Source organism: Oncorhynchus masou, chromosome 30 (assembly GCF_036934945.1).
Source record: "Oncorhynchus masou masou isolate Uvic2021 chromosome 30, UVic_Omas_1.1, whole genome shotgun sequence".
NCBI classification, from domain to species: Eukaryota; Metazoa; Chordata; class Actinopteri; order Salmoniformes; family Salmonidae; genus Oncorhynchus; species Oncorhynchus masou.
In genome coordinates, this window is record NC_088241.1 from 4,743,141 (window position 1) to 4,762,225 (window position 19,085).

The 19,085-nt window shown below is 39.3% G+C and overlaps 1 pseudogene; it reads left to right on the plus strand.

Moving 5' to 3' along the window:
* Nucleotides 1-4,438: 4,438 nt before the first annotated feature.
* The window catches only part of LOC135523007 (myocardin-like), a 37,665-nt pseudogene continuing 23,018 nt past the window's right edge, over nucleotides 4,439-19,085 (plus strand).

The window sequence follows — 19,085 nt, forward strand, 5'->3', positions numbered from 1 at the left end:
TTCTTTACACTACCTTCTAATGAGACTCTCTCTCTCTCTAGGGTTGGGTGTTCTCTCTTCTTTACACTACCTTCTAATGAGATTCTCTCTCTCTCTAGGGTTGGGAGTTCTCTCTTCTTTACACTAGCTTCTAATGAGACTCTCCCTCTAGGGTTGGGTGTTCTCTCTTCTTTACACTAGCTTCTAATGACACTCTCTCTCTCTCTCTAGGGTTGGGTGTTCTCTCTTCTGTACACTACCTTCTAATGAGATTCTCTCTAGGGTTGGGTGTTCTCTCTTCTTTACACTACCTTCTGATGAGACTCTCCCTCTAGGGTTGGGTGTTCTCTCTTCTTTACACTACCTTCTAATGAGACTCTCTCTCTAGGGTTGGGTGTTCTCTCTTCTTTACACTACCTTCTAATGAGACTCTCCCTCTAGGGTTGGGTGTTCTCTCTTCTTTACACTACCTTCTAATGAGACTCTCTCTCTCTAGGGTTGGGTGTTCTCTCTTCTTTACACTACCTTCTAATGAGACTCTCCCTCTAGGGTTGGGTGTTCTCTCTTCTTTACACTACCTTCTAATGAGACTCTCTCCCTCTAGGGTTGGGTGTTCTCTCTTCTGTACACTACCTTCTAATGAGACTCTCTCCCTCTAGGGTTGGGTGTTCTCTCTTCTGTACACTACCTTCTAATGAGACTCTCTCTCTCTCTCTCTCCCTCTAGGGTTGGGTGTTCTCTCTTCTGTACACTACCTTCTAATGAGACTCTCTCTCTCTAGGGTTGGGTGTTCTCTCTTCTTTACACTACCTTCTAATGAGACTCTCTCTCCCTCTAGGGTTGGGTGTTCTCTCTTCTTTACACTACCTTCTAATGATACTCTCTCTCTAGGGTTGGGTGTTCTCTCTTCTTTACACTAGCTTCTAATGAGACTCTCTCTCTCTCTAGGGTTGGGTGTTCTCTCTTCTTTACACTACCTTCTAATGAGACTCTCTCTCCCTCTAGGGTTGGGTGTTCTCTCTTCTTTACACTAGCTTCTAATGAGACTCTCCCTCTCTAGGGGTGGGTTTTCTCTCTTCTTTACACTACCTTCTAATGAGACTCTCCCTCTCTCCCTCTCTCTCTCTAGGGTTGGGTGTTCTCTCTTCTTTACACTACCTTCTAATGAGACTCTCTCTCTCTCTAGGGTTGGGTGTTCTCTCTTCTTTACACTACCTTCTAATGAGATTCTCTCTCTCTCTAGGGTTGGGAGTTCTCTCTTCTTTACACTAGCTTCTAATGAGACTCTCCCTCTAGGGTTGGGTGTTCTCTCTTCTTTACACTAGCTTCTAATGACACTCTCTCTCTCTCTAGGGTTGGGTGTTCTATCTTCTGTACACTACCTTCTAATGAGATTCTCTCTAGGGTTGGGTGTTCTCTCTTCTTTACACTACCTTCTGATGAGACTCTCCCTCTAGGGTTGGGTGTTCTCTCTTCTTTACACTACCTTCTAATGAGACTCTCTCTCTAGGGTTGGGTGTTCTCTCTTCTTTACACTACCTTCTAATGAGACTCTCCCTCTAGGGTTGGGTGTTCTCTCTTCTTTACACTACCTTCTAATGAGACTCTCTCTCTCTCTAGGGTTGGGTGTTCTCTCTTCTTTACACTACCTTCTAATGAGACTCTCCCTCTAGGGTTGGGTGTTCTCTCTTCTTTACACTACCTTCTAATGAGACTCTCTCTCTCTCTAGGGTTGGGTGTTCTCTCTTCTTTACACTACCTTCTAATGAGAGTATCTCTCTCTCTCTCTCTCTCTAGGGTTGGGTGTTCTCTCTTCTTTACACTACCTTCTAATGAGACTCTCTCTCTCTAGCGATGGGTGTTCTCTCTTCTTTACACTACCTTCTAATGAGACTCTCTCTCTAGGGTTGGGTGTTCTCTCTTCTTTACACTACCTTCTAATGAGACTCTCTCTCTAGGGTTGGGTGTTCTCTCTTCTTTACACTACCTTCTAATGAGACTCTCTCTCTAGGGTTGGGTGTTCTCTCTTTTTTACACTACCTTCTAATGAGACTCTCTCTCTCTCTCCCTCTAGGGTTGGGTGTTCTCTCTTCTGTACACTACATTCTAATGAGACTCTCTCTCTCTCTCCCTCTAGGGTTGGGTGTTCTCTCTTCTTTACACTACCTTCTAATGAGACTCTCTCTCCCTCTAGGGTTGGGTGTTCTCTCTTCTTTACACTACCTTCTAATGAGACTCTCTCTCTCTAGGGTTGGGTGTTCTTTCTTCTTTACACTACCTTCTAATGAGACTCTCTCTATCTCTCTAGGGTTGGGTGTTCTCTCTTCTTTACACTACCTTCTAATGAGACTCTCTCTCTCTCTAGGGTTGGGTGTTCTCTCTTCTTTACACTACCTTCTAATGAGACTCTCCCTCTAGGGTTGGGTGTTCTCTCTTCTTTACACTAGCTTCTAATGACACTCTCTCTCTCTCTCTAGGGTTGGGTGTTCTCTCTTCTGTACACTACCTTCTAATGAGATTCTCTCTAGGGTTGGGTGTTCTCTCTTCTTTACACTACCTTCTGATGAGACTCTCCCTCTAGGGTTGGGTGTTCTCTCTTCTTTACACTACCTTCTAATGAGACTCTCTCTCTAGGGTTGGGTGTTCTCTCTTCTTTACACTACCTTCTAATGAGACTCTCCCTCTAGGGTTGGGTGTTCTCTCTTCTTTACACTACCTTCTAATGAGACTCTCTCTCTCTCTAGGGTTGGGTGTTCTCTCTTCTTTACACTACCTTCTAATGAGACTCTCCCTCTAGGGTTGGGTGTTCTCTCTTCTTTACACTACCTTCTAATGAGACTCTCTCTCTCTCTAGGGTTGGGTGTTCTCTCTTCTTTACACTACCTTCTAATGAGAGTATCTCTCTCTCTCTCTCTCTCTCTCTCTCTAGGGTTGGGTGTTCTCTCTTCTTTACACTACCTTCTAATGAGACTCTCTCTCTCTAGCGTTGGGTGTTCTCTCTTCTTTACACTACCTTCTAATGAGACTCTCTCTCTAGGGTTGGGTGTTCTCTCTTCTTTACACTACCTTCTAATGAGACTCTCTCTCTAGGGTTGGGTGTTCTCTCTTCTTTACACTACCTTCTAATGAGACTCTCTCTCTAGGGTTGGGTGTTCTCTCTTTTTTACACTACCTTCTAATGAGACTCTCTCTCTCTCTCCCTCTAGGGTTGGGTGTTCTCTCTTCTGTACACTACATTCTAATGAGACTCTCTCTCTCTCCCTCTAGGGTTGGGTGTTCTCTCTTCTTTACACTACCTTCTAATGAGACTCTCTCTCCCTCTAGGGTTGGGTGTTCTCTCTTCTTTACACTACCTTCTAATGAGACTCTCTCTCTCTAGGGTTGGGTGTTCTTTCTTCTTTACACTACCTTCTAATGAGACTCTCTCTATCTCTCTAGGGTTGGGTGTTCTCTCTTCTTTACACTACCTTCTAATGAGACTCTCTCTCTCTAGGGTTGGGTGTTCTCTCTTCTTTACACTACCTTCTAATGAGACTCTCCCTCTAGGGTTGGGTGTTCTCTCTTCTTTACACTACCTTCTAATGAGACTCTCTCTCTCTCTAGGGTTGGGTGTTCTCTCTTCTTTACACTACCTTCTAATGAGACTCTCTCTCTAGGGTTGGGTGTTCTCTCTTCTTTACACTACCTTCTAATGAGACTCTCTCTCTCTCTCTCTCTCTCTCTCTCTCTCTCTCCCTCTCCCTCTCTCCCTCTAGGGTTGGGTGTTCTCTCTTCTTTACACTACCTTCTAATGAGACTCTCTCTCTCCCTCTCTCCCTCTAGGGTTGGGTGTTCTCTCTTCTTTACACTACCTTCTAATGAGACTCTCTCTCTCTCTCTCTCTCTCTCTCTCTCTCTCTCTCTCTCTCTCTCTCCCTCTCTCCCTCTCCCTCTCTCCCTCTAGGGTCATGTGTTCTCTCTTCTTTACACTACCTTCTAATGAGACTCTCTCTCTCTCTCTCTCTCCCTCTCTCTCTAGGGTTGAAAACAACCTGTTCCTCTCGCAAAGGAGAGAAAGACCAGTGCAAAGCTCTGGTGAGTAGCTCACTGTTTGTCTCAACCTAAAGAAGAGACTTGTCTCACTGTTTGTCTCAACCTAAAGAAGAGACTTGTCTCACTGTTTGTCTCAACCTAAAGAAGAGACTTGTCTCACTGTTTGTCTCAACCTAAAGAAGAGACTTGTCTCACTGTTTGTCTCAACCCAAAGATGAGACTTGTTGTCTCACTGTTACCGTAGGCTACAGTAAATGCAAATAGTAACAATACAGATCAGGCTATTGTTGAGGGGTCAATTCCATTTAAACTGAAAATCTATTTGCATAAAGAAATAAGGATAATTTAGGCCATGTAATTTAAATGAATTGAATTTAAATGGAACTGACCCCAAAACTGGCTTGCTGGTTTGAACTGCTATCTCCCAATGCAGCGTCTAACTGACGATGGCGCCACTCAGAAGTCGCCCCTGTGTGGTCTGAACATTAAAACTGCACAAGGTGATGATGCCCCGTCTGTCTGTCCACTGTATTCCTGCTGTCTGTTGTCTGACTCATTTAGTATGCTCCCAGCAAAGCATAATTACTCCTCATCACCTACCTCTGTCTCTGTCTCTCTCTGTCTCTGTCTCTGTGACTGTCACTGTCTCTGTCTCTGTCTCTCTCTGTCTCTGTCTCTGTGACTGTCCCTGTCTCTGTCTGTCTCTGTCTCTCTCTCTGTCTCTGTGACTGTCCCTGTCTCTGTCTCTGTCTCTGTCTCTGTGACTGTCCCTGTCTCTGTCTCTGTCCCTGTCTCTGTCTCTGTCTCTGTCTCTGTCTCTGTGACTGTCCCTGTCTCTGTCTCTGTCCCTGTCTCTGTCCCTGTCTCTGTCTCTGTCTCTGTGACTGTCCCTGTCTCTGTCTCTGTCTCTGTCTCTGTGACTGTCCCTGTCTCTGTCTCTGTCTCTGTCTCTGTCTCTGTCTCTGTCTCTGTCTCTGTCTCTGTCTCTGTGACTGTCTCTGTCTCTGTGACTGTCTCTGTCTCTGTGACTGTCCCTGTCTCTGTCTCTGTCCCTGTCTCTGTCTCTGTCTCTGTCTCTGTCTCTCTCTGTCTCTGTCTCTGTGACTGTCCCTGTCTCTGTCTGTCTCTGTCTCTCTCTCTGTCTCTGTGACTGTCCCTGTCTCTGTCTCTGTCTCTGTCTCTGTGACTGTCCCTGTCTCTGTCCCTGTCTCTGTCTCTGTCTCTGTCTCTGTCTCTGTGACTGTCCCTGTCTCTGTCTCTGTCCCTGTCTCTGTCTCTGTCCCTGTCTCTGTCTCTGTCTCTGTCTCTGTCTCTGTGACTGTCCCTGTCTCTGTCTCTGTCTCTGTCTCTGTCTCTGTCTCTGTGACTGTCCCTGTCTCTGTCTCTGTCTCTGTCTCTGTCTCTGTGACTGTCTCTGTCTCTGTGACTGTCCCTGTCTCTGTCTCTGTCCCTGTCTCTGTGACTGTCCCTGTCTCTGTCTCTGTCTCTGTCTCTCTCTGTCTCTGTCTCTGTGACTGTCCCTGTCTCTGTCTCTGTCACTGTCCCTGTCCATGTCCCTGTCTCTGTCACTGTCCCTGTCCATGTCTCTGTCTCTGTCCCTGTCTCTGTCTCTCTCTCTGTCTCTCTGTCTCTCTCTCTGTCTCTGTCTCTGTCTCTGTCTCTCTCTGTCTCTGTCTCTGTGACTGTCCCTGTCTCTGTCTCTGTCTCTGTCTCTGTCTCTGTCACTGTCACTGTCCATGTCTCTGTCTCTGTCACTGTCTCTGTCTCTGTCCCTGTCTCTGTCACTGTCTCTGTCTCTGTCTCTGTCACTGTCACTGTCCCTGTCCATGTCTCTGTCTCTCTCTCTGTCTCTGTCTCTGTCTCTGTCTCTGTCTCTGTCTCTGTGACTGTCCCTGTCCCTGTCTCTGTCTCTGTCTCTGTCTCTGTCACTGTCTCTGTCTCTGTCTCTGTCTCTGTCTCTGTCTCTGTCTCTGTCACTGTCCCTGTCCATGTCTCTGTCTCTGTCTCTGTCTCTGTCACTGTCTCTGTCTCTGTCTCTGTCACTGTCTCTGTCTCCTTCTCTGTCTCTGTCTCTGTCCCTGTCCATGTCTCTGTCTCTGTCCCTGTCTCTGTCTCTCTCTCTGTCTCGCTCTCTGTGTCTGTCTCTGTCTCTCTCTCTGTGTCTGTCTTTGTCTCTGTCTCTGTCACTCACTGTCACTGTCACAGTCCCTGTCCATGTCTCTGTCTCTGTCTCTGTCTCTGTCTCTCTCTGTCTCTGTCTCTGTCTCTCTCTCTGTCTCTGTCTCTCTCTGTCTCTGTGACTGTCCCTGTCTCTGTCTCTGTCTCTGTCTCTGTCTCTGTGACTGTCCCTGTCTCTGTCTCTGTCTCTGTCACTGTCCATGTCTCTGTCTCTGTCTCTCTCTCTCTTTGTCTCTGTGACTGTCCCTGTCTCTGTCTCTGTCTCTGTCTCTGTCTCTGTCACTGTCCCTGTCCATGTCTTTGTCTCTATCCCTGTCTCTGTCTCTCTCTCTGTGTCTGTCTCTGTCTCTGTCTCTGTCTCTGTCTCTGTGACTGTCCCTGTCTCTGTCTCTGTCTCTGTCCATGTCTCTGTCTCTGTCTCTGTCTCTGTCTCTCTGTCTATGTGACTGTCCCTGTCTCTGTCTCTGTCACTGTCCCTGTCCATGTCTCTGTCTCTGTCACTGTCCCTGTCCATGTCTCTGTCTCTGTCCCTGTCTCTGTCTCTCTCTCTGTCTCTCTCTCTCTGTGTCTGTCTCTGTCTCTCTCTCTATGTCTCTCTCTGTCTCTGTCTCTGTCACTGTCCCTGTCTCTGTCTCTGTCTCTGTCTCTGTCCATGTCTCTGTCTCTGTCCCTGTCTCTGTCTCTCTCTCTGTCTCTCTCTCTGTGTCTCTCTCTGTCTCTGTCTCTCTCTCTGTCTCTCTCTCTGTCTCTGTCTCTGTCACTGTCCCTGTCTCTGTCTCTGTCTCTCTCTCTCTCTTTTTACTATCATACATTTTCCATGACACTCAAAACGTTCTTTTCAAAAGAAAACTGTGCTGTCTAATTTGCTTAATGTAAGGAATTTGAAATGATGTATAGCATTTACTTTTACTATTAATACTTAAGTATATTTTAGCAATTACATTTACTTTTAATGCTTAAGAATATTTAATAAACCAAATACTTTTAGATTTTTACGTAAGTGACTTTCACTTTTACTTCAGTCATTTTCTATTAAGGTATCTTTACTTTTACTCAAGTATGACAATTGGGCATTATTTCCACCACTGCGCTCTCTCTCTCTCTCTCTCTCTCTCTCTCTCTCTCTCTCTCTACCTCTATGCCTCTGTGTTTCTTTCTCTCTCTGTCTCCCCCTCTCTCTCTCTCTCTCTCTCTCTCTCTCCCCTCCCTCTCTCTCTCTCAGTGTTTCTGTCTCTCTCTCTGTCTCAATCCATTTTCTCTTATCTACTCTAATTCCTCCACTCCTCTTTACCTGTAAAGTGATGAGGAAATGAAGGTTCAGAGCCCTATGATGGAATTGGTATTCCATTAGCTGTCAATCAAACATAGATATGAACCATGTTGCTCTCCATTACAGGCAGGTTTCATTGGATAAAACCTGTCAGCCAAGTAATGATGGACAGAACACAAAACCCCACCTATCCAGGGGTAGAGATCTGTCCTTTTCTCAAACACTCACATCTCTCTCACTCTCCTCTCCTCCTCTGTACCCTCTCCTCTCTCTTCTATTATCCTCCTCTCTCTTTTCTTGTCCTACTCTCTCTTCTACTCTCTATCCTCTCTTCCTCTCTCTTCTACTCCCTATCCTCTCCTCCAGTCTCTTCTCCTGTCAGCTTCTCTCTTCTCTCTATCATCTACTCCACTCTCTTATTCTATCCTGTCCTCCTCCCTGTTCTACTCTCTATCCTCTCCCCCTCTCTTCTTCTCTCTATCATCTCCTCTCTCTCCTCTACTCTCTATCCTGTCCTCCTCTCTCTTCTACTCTCTATCCTCTCCTCCTCTCTCTTCTGCTCTCTATCCTCTCCTCCTCTCTCTTCTCCTCTCTATCCTCTCCTCTTCTCTCTTCTCCTATCCTCCTCTCTCTTCTCCTGTATATCCAGTCCTCCTCTCTCTTCTCTTTCTATTCTCTCCTCCTCTCTCATCTCTCTATCCTCTCCTCCTCTCTCTTCTACTCTCTATCCTCTCCTCCTCACTATTCACCTCTTCTTTCTTCTCATATCCTCCTCTCTCTTCTCCCCTCCTTCCTCTCCTCCTCTCTCTTTTACTCTCTATCCTCTCCCCTCTCTCTTCTTCTCTCTATCATCTCCTCTCTCTCCTCTACTCTATATCCTGTCCTCCTCTCTCTTCAGCTCTCTATCCTCTCTTCCTCTCTCTTCTACTAATCCTCTCCCCTCTCTCTTCTTCTCTCTATCCTCTCCTCCTCTCTTTTCTACTCTCTATCCTCTCCTCCTCTCTCTTCTACTGTCTATCCTCTCATCCTCTCTCTTCTGCTCTCTATCATTTCCTTCTCTCTCTTCTACTCTCTATCCCCTCCTTTTTTTCTCTTCTACTCTCTATCCTCTACTCCTCGCTCTTCTTCTCTCTATCCTTTCCTCCTCTCTCTTCTGCTCTCTATCCTTTCCTCCTCTCTCGTCTTCTCTCTATCCTCTCCTTCTCTCTTCTGCTCTCTATCCTCTCCTTCTCTCTTCTTCTCTCTATCCCCTCCTCCTCTCTTCTGCTCTCTATCCTCTCCTCCTCTCTCTTCTACTCTCTATCATCTCATCCTCTCTCTTCTCTCTATCCTCTCCTCCTCTCTCTTCTACTCTCTATCCTCTCCTCCTCTTTCCTTTCTCCTCTATCCTCTCCTCCTCTCTCTTCTCTCTATCCTCTCCTCCTCTCTCTTCTCTCTATCCTCTCATCCTCTATCTTCTACTCTCTATCCTCTCCTCCTCTCTCTTCTTCTCTCTATCCTCTCCTCCTCTCTCTTCTTCTCTGTAACCTTTCCTCTTGTATTTATCTAATTTATCTATTGTTGCATCTATTGTTGCATTTCTAGTTGTGTTGTTGTTATTTATTTATCTCCAGGGGTATGTGGTTCCTTTAAGGCAGATGCTTTGGGTACCCCTGCTGGGTTGAACTGTGATTGAGTGCCCACAGCAACACAGTTATGCATACGCAAACACAAATCTGCTCTCAACTCCTGTTACTTCTCTGTCTGACAGATAGGATTGTGTTGCTTCTCTCTCTAATAGACAGGAGTGTATGTGGGGCTGGAAGGCAGAAGAAGGCTCGGCTGGCTAACAACCTTAGAGAGAAGGTCCAGCATCGTCCCGAACCTCTGGACCTACTGCACAAACACATACTGCCTCCGGAGAACCGTGAGTTAACGCACACGCATGAAAGAACTATAGATGTTTTCAAACAGTTCAGATGTCATTACTAATTAACCTATTCCTCCTCCCCCTGCCCCCCCCCCCCTCTTCCCTTAGGCCCTGTCTCCTTCCCTCTCTCCTCAGATGTCTTCCAAGATGACATCTCTTCCTGCTCTTCCTCCTTGTCTCCCGAGCAACTCGGGGTCCTCCAATCACCAGCCTTCTCCTCGTCGCCAGGGTTCTCAGACGACCAATCACTGAGTGACCTGTCACCTGGGGTCTTGCCCCTTACCCACAGTCCCGCCCATGTTCAGGTGAAATTACCTTCCCCTAAATCCTAACTTCAACCATCAGGTGAGATTACCTTTCCCTAAATCCTAATTTCAACCATCAAGTGAGATTACCTTTCCCTAAATCCTAACTTCAACCATCAAGTGAGATTAACTTTCCCTAAATCCTAACTTCAACCATCAAGTGAGATTACCTTTCCCTAAATCCTAACTTCAACCATCAAGTGAGATTACCTTTCCCTAAATCCTAACCTCAACCATCAGGTGAGATTACCTTCCCCTAAATCCTAACTTCAACCATCAAGTGAGATTACCTTTCCCTAAATCCTAACCTCAACCATCAAGTGAGATTACCTTTCCCTAAATCCTAACCTCAACCATCAGGTGAGATTACCTTCCCCTAAATCCTAACTTCAACCATCAAGTGAGATTACCTTTCCCTAAATCCTAACTTCAACCATCAAGTGAGATTACCTTTCCCTAAATCCTAACTTCAACCATCAAGTGAGATTACCTTTCCCTAAATCCTAACTTCAACCATCAAGTGAGATTACCTTTCCCTAAATCCTAACCTCAAACATCAGGTGAGATTACCTTTCCCTAAATCCTAACTTCAAACATCAGGTGAGATTACCTTCTCCTAAATCCTAACTTCAACCATCAAGTGAGATTACCTTTCCCTAAATCCTAACCTCAAACATCAGGTGAGATTACCTTCCCCTAAATCCTAACCTCAACCATCAAGTGAGATTACCTTACCCTAAATCCTAACCTCAAACATCAAGTGAGATTACCTTCCCCTAAATCCTAACTTCAACCGTCAAGTGAGATTACCTTCTCCTAAATCCTAACTTCAACCATCAAGTGAGATTACCTTTCCCTAAATCCTAACCTCAAACATCAGGTGAGATTACCTTCCCCTAAATCCTAACTTCAACCATCAAGTGAGATTACCTTCCCCTAATCCTAACCTCAACCATCAGGTGAGATTACCTTCCCCTAAATCCTAACCTCAACCATCAAGTGAGATTACCTTTCCCTAAATCCTAACTTCAACCATCAAGTGAGATTACCTTTCCCTAAATCCTAACTTCAACCATCAAGTGAGATTACCTTCCCCTAAATCCTAACTTCAACCATCAAGTGAGATTACCTTTCCCTAAATCCTAACCTCAAACATCAGGTGAGATTACCTTCTCCTAAATCCTAACTTCAACCATCAAGTGAGATTACCTTTCCCTAAATCCTAACCTCAAACATCAGGTGAGATTACCTTCCCCTAAATCCTAACTTCAACCATCAAGTGAGATTACCTTACCCTAAATCCTAACCTCAACCATCAAGTGAGATTACCTTTCCCTAAATCCTAACTTCAACCGTCAAGTGAGATTACCTTTCCCTAAATCCTAACCTCAAACATCAGGTGAGATTACCTTTCCCTAAATCCTAACCTCAAACATCAGGTGAGATTACCTTCCCCTAAATCCTAACCTCAAACATCAAGTGAGATTACCTTTCCCTAAATCCTAACCTCAGACATTAGGTGAGATTACCTTCCCCTAAATCCTAACCTCAGACATTAGGTGAGATTACCTTCCCCTAATCCTAACCTCAACCATGAAGTGAGATTACCTTCCCCTAAATCCTAACCTCAACCATCAACACGGGAAACACAAAACTGACTTTAGAACTGCAAATCATGTTTGGATCACAGCCTTTGCTATTACCTGTTTATATTTCTGTCCTGCTTTCCTGCAGTCTATCTTGGCGTTGCTCCCAGCAACCGAGGGTATCAGCCAGCCAATGAGCATGACCGTGGGCGACTCCAACTCCATGGCAACGACCGGGAGACCAAAGGGGATGTATCTGACCTCCCATGCCATGCCCCTGCTGCCAAAGGTATTGGTACAGGGCTACTCAGAAATAGACCAAACACACATCCAGAACAATGTGTAAATGCATCTGTAAAAAGCATTTAAGAAACTAAGAATGAATGGATTGAAGCAGTAACAATGGATTGATTGATTTATGGATTGATTGGTGGTAAAGTCAATCAAAAATAATCCCATGCATATGCGGTATTACAGTATTACAATATTACAGTATTACAATATTACAGAATTACAGAACAATGTATTACGGTATTACAGTATTACAGCATTACAGTATTACAGCATTACGGCATTACAGTATTACGGTATTACAGCATTACAGTATTACAGTATTACAGTATTACAGAATTACAGAACAATGTATTACGGTATTACAGTATTACAGTATTACAGTATTACAATATTACAGCATTACAGCATTACAGTATTACAGCATTACGGTATTACAGTATTACAGCATTACCGTATCACGGTATTACAGCATTAGAGTATTACAGCATTACAATGTTACAGTATTACAATATTACAGCATGACAGTATTACGGTATTACGGTATTACAATATTACAGTATTACGGTATTACAATATTACAGTATTACAATATTACAGCATTACAGTATTACGGTATTACAGTATTACAATATTACAGCATTACGGTATTACAGTTTTACGGTATTATAATATTACAGCATTACAGTATTACAGTATTACGGTATAACAGTATTACAATATTACAGCATTACAGCATTACAGTATTACGGTATTACAGTTTTACAATATTACAGTATTACGGTATTACAGTATTACAATATTACAGCATTACAGCATTACAGTATTATGGTATTACAGTATTACAATATTACAGCATTACGGTATTACGGTATTACAGTATTACAATATTACAGCATTACAGCATTACAGTATTACGGTATTACAGTATTACAATATTAAAGCATTACAGCATTACAGCATTACAGTATTACGGTATTACAGTATTACGGTATTACAGTATTAAGGTATTACGGTATTGCAGCATTATGGTATTACGGTATTGCAGTATTACGGTATTACAGTATTACGGTATTACGGTATTATGGTATTACAGTATTACAGCATTACAGCATTACAATATTACAGCATTACAGCATTACAGCATTACGGTATTACAGCATTACAGCATTACAATATGCCAGCATTACAGCATTACGGTATTACAGTATTACAATATTACAGCATTACGGTATTAAGGTATTACAATATTACAGCATTACAGTATTACAGTATTACAATATTACAGCATTACAGCATTACAGTATTATGGTATTACAGTATTACAATATTACAGCATATACAGCCTTACAGTATTACAATATTACAGCATAACAGCATTATAGTATTACAGCATTACAGTATTACGGTATTACAGTATTACAATATTACAGCATTACAGCATAACAGTATTACGGTATTACAGTATTAGTGCATTACAGCATTACGGTATTACGGTATTACAGTATTACAATATTACAGCATTACAATATTACGGTATTACAGCATTACAATATTACAGCATTACAGTATTACGGTATTACATTATTACAATATTACAGCATATACAGCATTACAGTATTACGGTATTACAGTATTACAATATTACAGCATTACAATTTTACTGTATTACAGTATTACAGCATTACAGCATTAGTATTACAGTATTACAGCATTACAGCATTAGTATTACAGTATTACAATATTACAGCATTACAGTATTACGGTATTACAGTATTACAGCATTACAGTATTACGGTATTACAGTATTACAACTTTACAGCATTACAGCATTACGGTATTACAGTATTACAGCATTACAGTATTACGGTATTACAGCATTACAGTATTACAGCATTACAGTATTACAGTATTACAGTATTACAATATTACAGCATTACAGCATTACAGTATTACGGTATTACGGTATTACAATATTACAGCATTACAGTATTACGGTATTACAGTATTACAATATTACAGCATTACAGTATTACGGTATTACAGTATTACGGTATTACGGTGTTACAGTATTACAGTATTACAGCATTACAGCATTACAGTATTACGGTATTACAGTATTACAGTATTAAAGCATTACAGCTTTACAGTATTACTGTATTCCAGTATTACAAATTTACTTCATATACAGCATTACAGTATTACAGCATTACGGCATTACAGTATTACAGCATTACAGCATTACAGTATTACAGTATTACAGTATTACAATATTACAGCATATACAGCATTACAGTATTACAGCATTACAATATTACGGTATTACAGTATTAAGGTATTACAGTATTAAGGTATTACGGTATTGCAGCATTACGGTATTACGGTATTGCAGCATTACGGTATTACAGTATTACGGTATTACGGTATTACAGCATTACAGTATTACGGTATTACAGCATTACAGTATTACAGCATTACAGTATTACAGTATTACAGTATTACAATATTACAGCATATACAGTATTACAGCATTACAATATTACAGTATTACAATATTACAGTATTACAATATTACAGTATTACAATATTACAGCATTACAGTATTAGAGCATTACGATATTACAATATTACAGCATTACAGTGTTACGGTATTACAATATTACAGCATTACAGCATTACAGTATTACAGCATTACAGCATTACAGTATTACTGTATTACAGTATTACAATATTACAGCATTACAGTATTACAGTATTACAATATTACAGCATATACAGCATTACAGTATTACGGTATTACAGTATTACAATTTTACAGCATATACAGAATTACAGTATTACGGTATTACAGTATTACAATATTACAGCATGACAGCATTACAGTATTACGGTATTACAGTATTACAATATTACAGCATATACAGCATTACAGTATTACGGTATTACAGTATTACAATATTACAGCATTACAGCATTACATTATTACGGTATTACAGCATTATAGTGTTACGATATTACAGTATTACAGCATTACAACATTAGTATTACAGTGTTACAGCATTACAGCATTAGTATTACATTATTACAATATTACAGCATTACAGCATTACGGTATTACAGTATTACAGCATTACAGTATTACGGTATTACAGTATTACAATATTACAGCATTACAGCATTACAGTATTACAGTATTACAATTTTACCGCATTACAGCATTACAGTATTACGGTATTACAGCATTACAGCATTACAGTATTACGGTATTACAGTATTACAATATTACAGCATTACAGCATTACAGTATTATGGTATTACAATATTACAGTATTACGGTATTACAGTATTACAATATTACAGCATATACAGCATTACAGTATTACGCTATTACAGTATTACAGCATTACAGCATTAGTATTACAGCATTACAGCATTAGTATTACATTATTACAATATTACAGCATTACAGCATTACGGTATTACAGTATTACAGCATTACAGTATTACGGTATTACGGTATTACAGTATTACAATATTACAGCATTACAGTATTACAGTATTACAATATTACCGCATTACAGCATTACAGTATTACGGTATTACAGCATTACAGCATTACAGTATTACGGTATTACAGTATTACAATATTACAGCATTACAGCATTACAGTATTACGGTATTACAATATTACAGTATTACGGTATTACAGTATTACAATATTACAGCATATACAGCATTACAGTATTACGCTATTACAGTATTACAGCATTACAGCATTAGTATTACAGTATTACAGCATTACAGCATTCGTATTACATTATTACAATATTACAGCATTACAGCATTACGGTAGTACAGTATTACAGCATTACAGTATTACGGTATTACAGTATTACAATATTACAGCATTACAGCATTACAGTATTACAGTATTACAATATTACAGCATTACAGCATTACAGTATTACAGCATTACAGCATTACAGTATTACGGTATTACAGTATTACAATATTACAGCATTACAGTATTACAGTATTACAGTATTACAATATTACAGCATTACAGCATTACTGTATTACGGTATTACAATATTACAGCATTACAGCATTACAGTATTACAGTATTACAGCATTACAGCATTACGGTATTACAGTATTACAATATTACAGCATTACAGTATTACAGTATTACAATATTACAGCATTACAGCATTACAGCATTACAGTATTACGGTATTCCAGTATTACAATATTCCAGCATTACGGTATTACAGTATTACAATATTACAGCATTACGGTATTACAGTATTACAATATTACAGCATTACGGTATTACAGTATTACAATATTACAGCATTACGGTATTACAGTATTACAATATTACAGCATTACAGTATCACGGTATTACAGTATTACGGTATTACAGTATTACAGCATTACGTTATTACAGTATTACAGCATTACAGCATTACGTTATTACAGTATTACACCATTACAGTATTACAGTATTACAGTATTACGGTATTTCAGTATTATGGTATTACAGCATTACGGTATTACGGTATTACAGCATTACGGCATTACGGTATTACAGTATTACAGTATTGCGGTATTACAGTATTACGGTATTAGGGTATTGCAGCATTACAGCATTACAGTATTACGGTATTACAATATTACATCATTATAGTATTACAGTATTACGGTATAACAGTATTACAATATTACAGCATTACAGCATTACAGTATTACAGTATTACAGTATTACAGTATTACAGCATTACGGTATTACAGTATTACAGCATTACGGTATTACTGTATTAAGGTATTACGGTATTGCAGCATTACGGTATTACGGTATTGCAGCATTACGGTATTACAGTATTAAGGTATTACGGTATTATGGTATTACAGTATTACAATATTACAGCATTACAGTATTAGAGCATTACGTTATTACAGTATTACACCATTACAGTATTACAGTATTACAGTATTACGGTATTTCAGTATTATGGTATTACAGCATTACGGTATTACGGTATTACAGCATTACGGATTACGGTATTACAGTATTACAGTATTGCGGTATTACAGTATTACGGTATTAGGGTATTGCAGCATTACAGCATTACAGTGTTACAGTATTACAGTATTACAGCATTACAGCATTGCAGTATTACGGTATTACGGTATTACAATATTACAGCATTACAGTATTACGGTATTACAATATTACAGCATTATAGTATTACAATATTACAGTATAACAGTATTACAATATTACAGCATTACAGCATTACAGTATTACGGTATTGCAGTTTTACAATATTACAGCATTACAGTATTACGGTATTACAGTATTACGGTATTACAGTATTACAATATTACAGCATTACAGCATTACAGTATTACGGTATTACAGTATTATAATATTAAAGCATTACACCATTACAGTATTACTGTATTCCAGTTTTACAATTTTACTTCATATACAGCATTACAGTATTACAGTATTACAGCATTACGGTATTACAGTATTACAGCATTACAGCATTACGGTATTACAGTATTACAGTATTACGGTATTACAGTATTAAGGTGTTACGGTATTGCAGCATTACGGTATTACGGTATTGCAGCATTACGGTATTACAGTATTACGGTATTACAGTATTATGGTATTACAGTATTACAATATTACAGCATTACAGTATTAGAGCATTACGGTATTACAATATTACAGCATTACAGTGTTACGGTAATACAATATTACAGCATTACAGCATTACAGTATTACAATATTACAGCATTACAGCATTACAGCATTACAGTATTACTGTATTACAGTATTACAGCATTACAATATGCCATCATTACAGCATTACGGTATTGCAGTATTACAATATTACAGCATTACGGTATTACAGTATTACAATATTACAGCATAAACAGCATTACAGTATTACAGTATTACAATATTACAATATTACAGCATTACAGCATTACAGTATTACGGTATTACAGTTTGCAATATAACAGCATTACAGCATTACAGTATTACGGTATTACAGTATTAGTGCATTACAGCATTACGGTATTACGGTATTACAGTATCACAATATTTCAGCATTACACTATTACGGTATTACAGTATTACAATATTACAGTATTACGGTATTACAGTATTACAATATTACAGCATATACAGCATTACAGTATTACGGTATTACAGTATTACAATATTACAGCATATACAGAATTACAGTATTACGGTATTACAGTATTACAATATTACAGCATGACAGCATTACAGTATTACGGTATTACAGTATTACAATATTACAGCATATACAGCATTACAGTATTACAATATTACAGCATTACAGCATTACATTATTACGGTATTACAGCATTATAGTGTTACGATATTACAATATTACAGCATTACAGCATTACAGCATTACAGTATTACGGTATTACAATATTACAGTATTACGGTATTACAGTGTTACAATATTACAGCATATACAGCATTACAGTATTACGGTATTATAGTATTACAATATTACAGCATATACAGCATTACAGTATTACGGTATTACAGCATTACAGCATTACAGCATCAGTATTACATTATTACAATATTACAGCATTACAGCATTACCGTATTACAGTATTACAGCATTACAGTATTACGGTATTTTCAGTATTACAATATTACAGCATTACAGCATTACAGTATTACAATATTACAATATTACAGCATTACAGCATTATAGTATTACGGTATTACAGCATTACAGCATTACAGTATTACGGTATTACAGTATTACAATATTACAGCATTACAGCATTACAGTATTACGGTATTACAATATTACAGTATTACGGTATTACAGTGTTACAATATTACAGCATATACAGCATTACAGTATTACGGTATTATAGTATTACAATATTACAGCATATACAGCATTACAGTATTACGGTATTACAGTATTACAATATTACAGCATGACAGCATTACAGTATTACTGTATTACAGTATTACAATATTACAGCATATACAGCATTACAGTATTACGGTATTACAGGATTACAATATTACAGCATTACAGCATTACATTATTACGGTATTACAGCATTATAGTGTTACGATATTACAGTATTACAGCATTACAGCATTACAGTTTTACGGTATTACAGTATTACAATATTACAGCATTACAGCATTACAGCATTACAGCATTACCGCATTACAGTATTACAATATTACAGCATTACAGTATTACGGTATTACAGTATTACAATATTACAATATTACAGCATTACAGCATTACAGTATTACGGTATTACAGTATAACAGCATTACAGCATTACAGTATTACAGCATTACAGCATTACAGTATTACAATATTACAGCATTACAGCATTACAGCATTACATTATTACAATATTACAGCATTACGGTATTACAATATTACAGCATTACAGTATTACGGTATTACAGCATTACAGCATTACGGTATTAC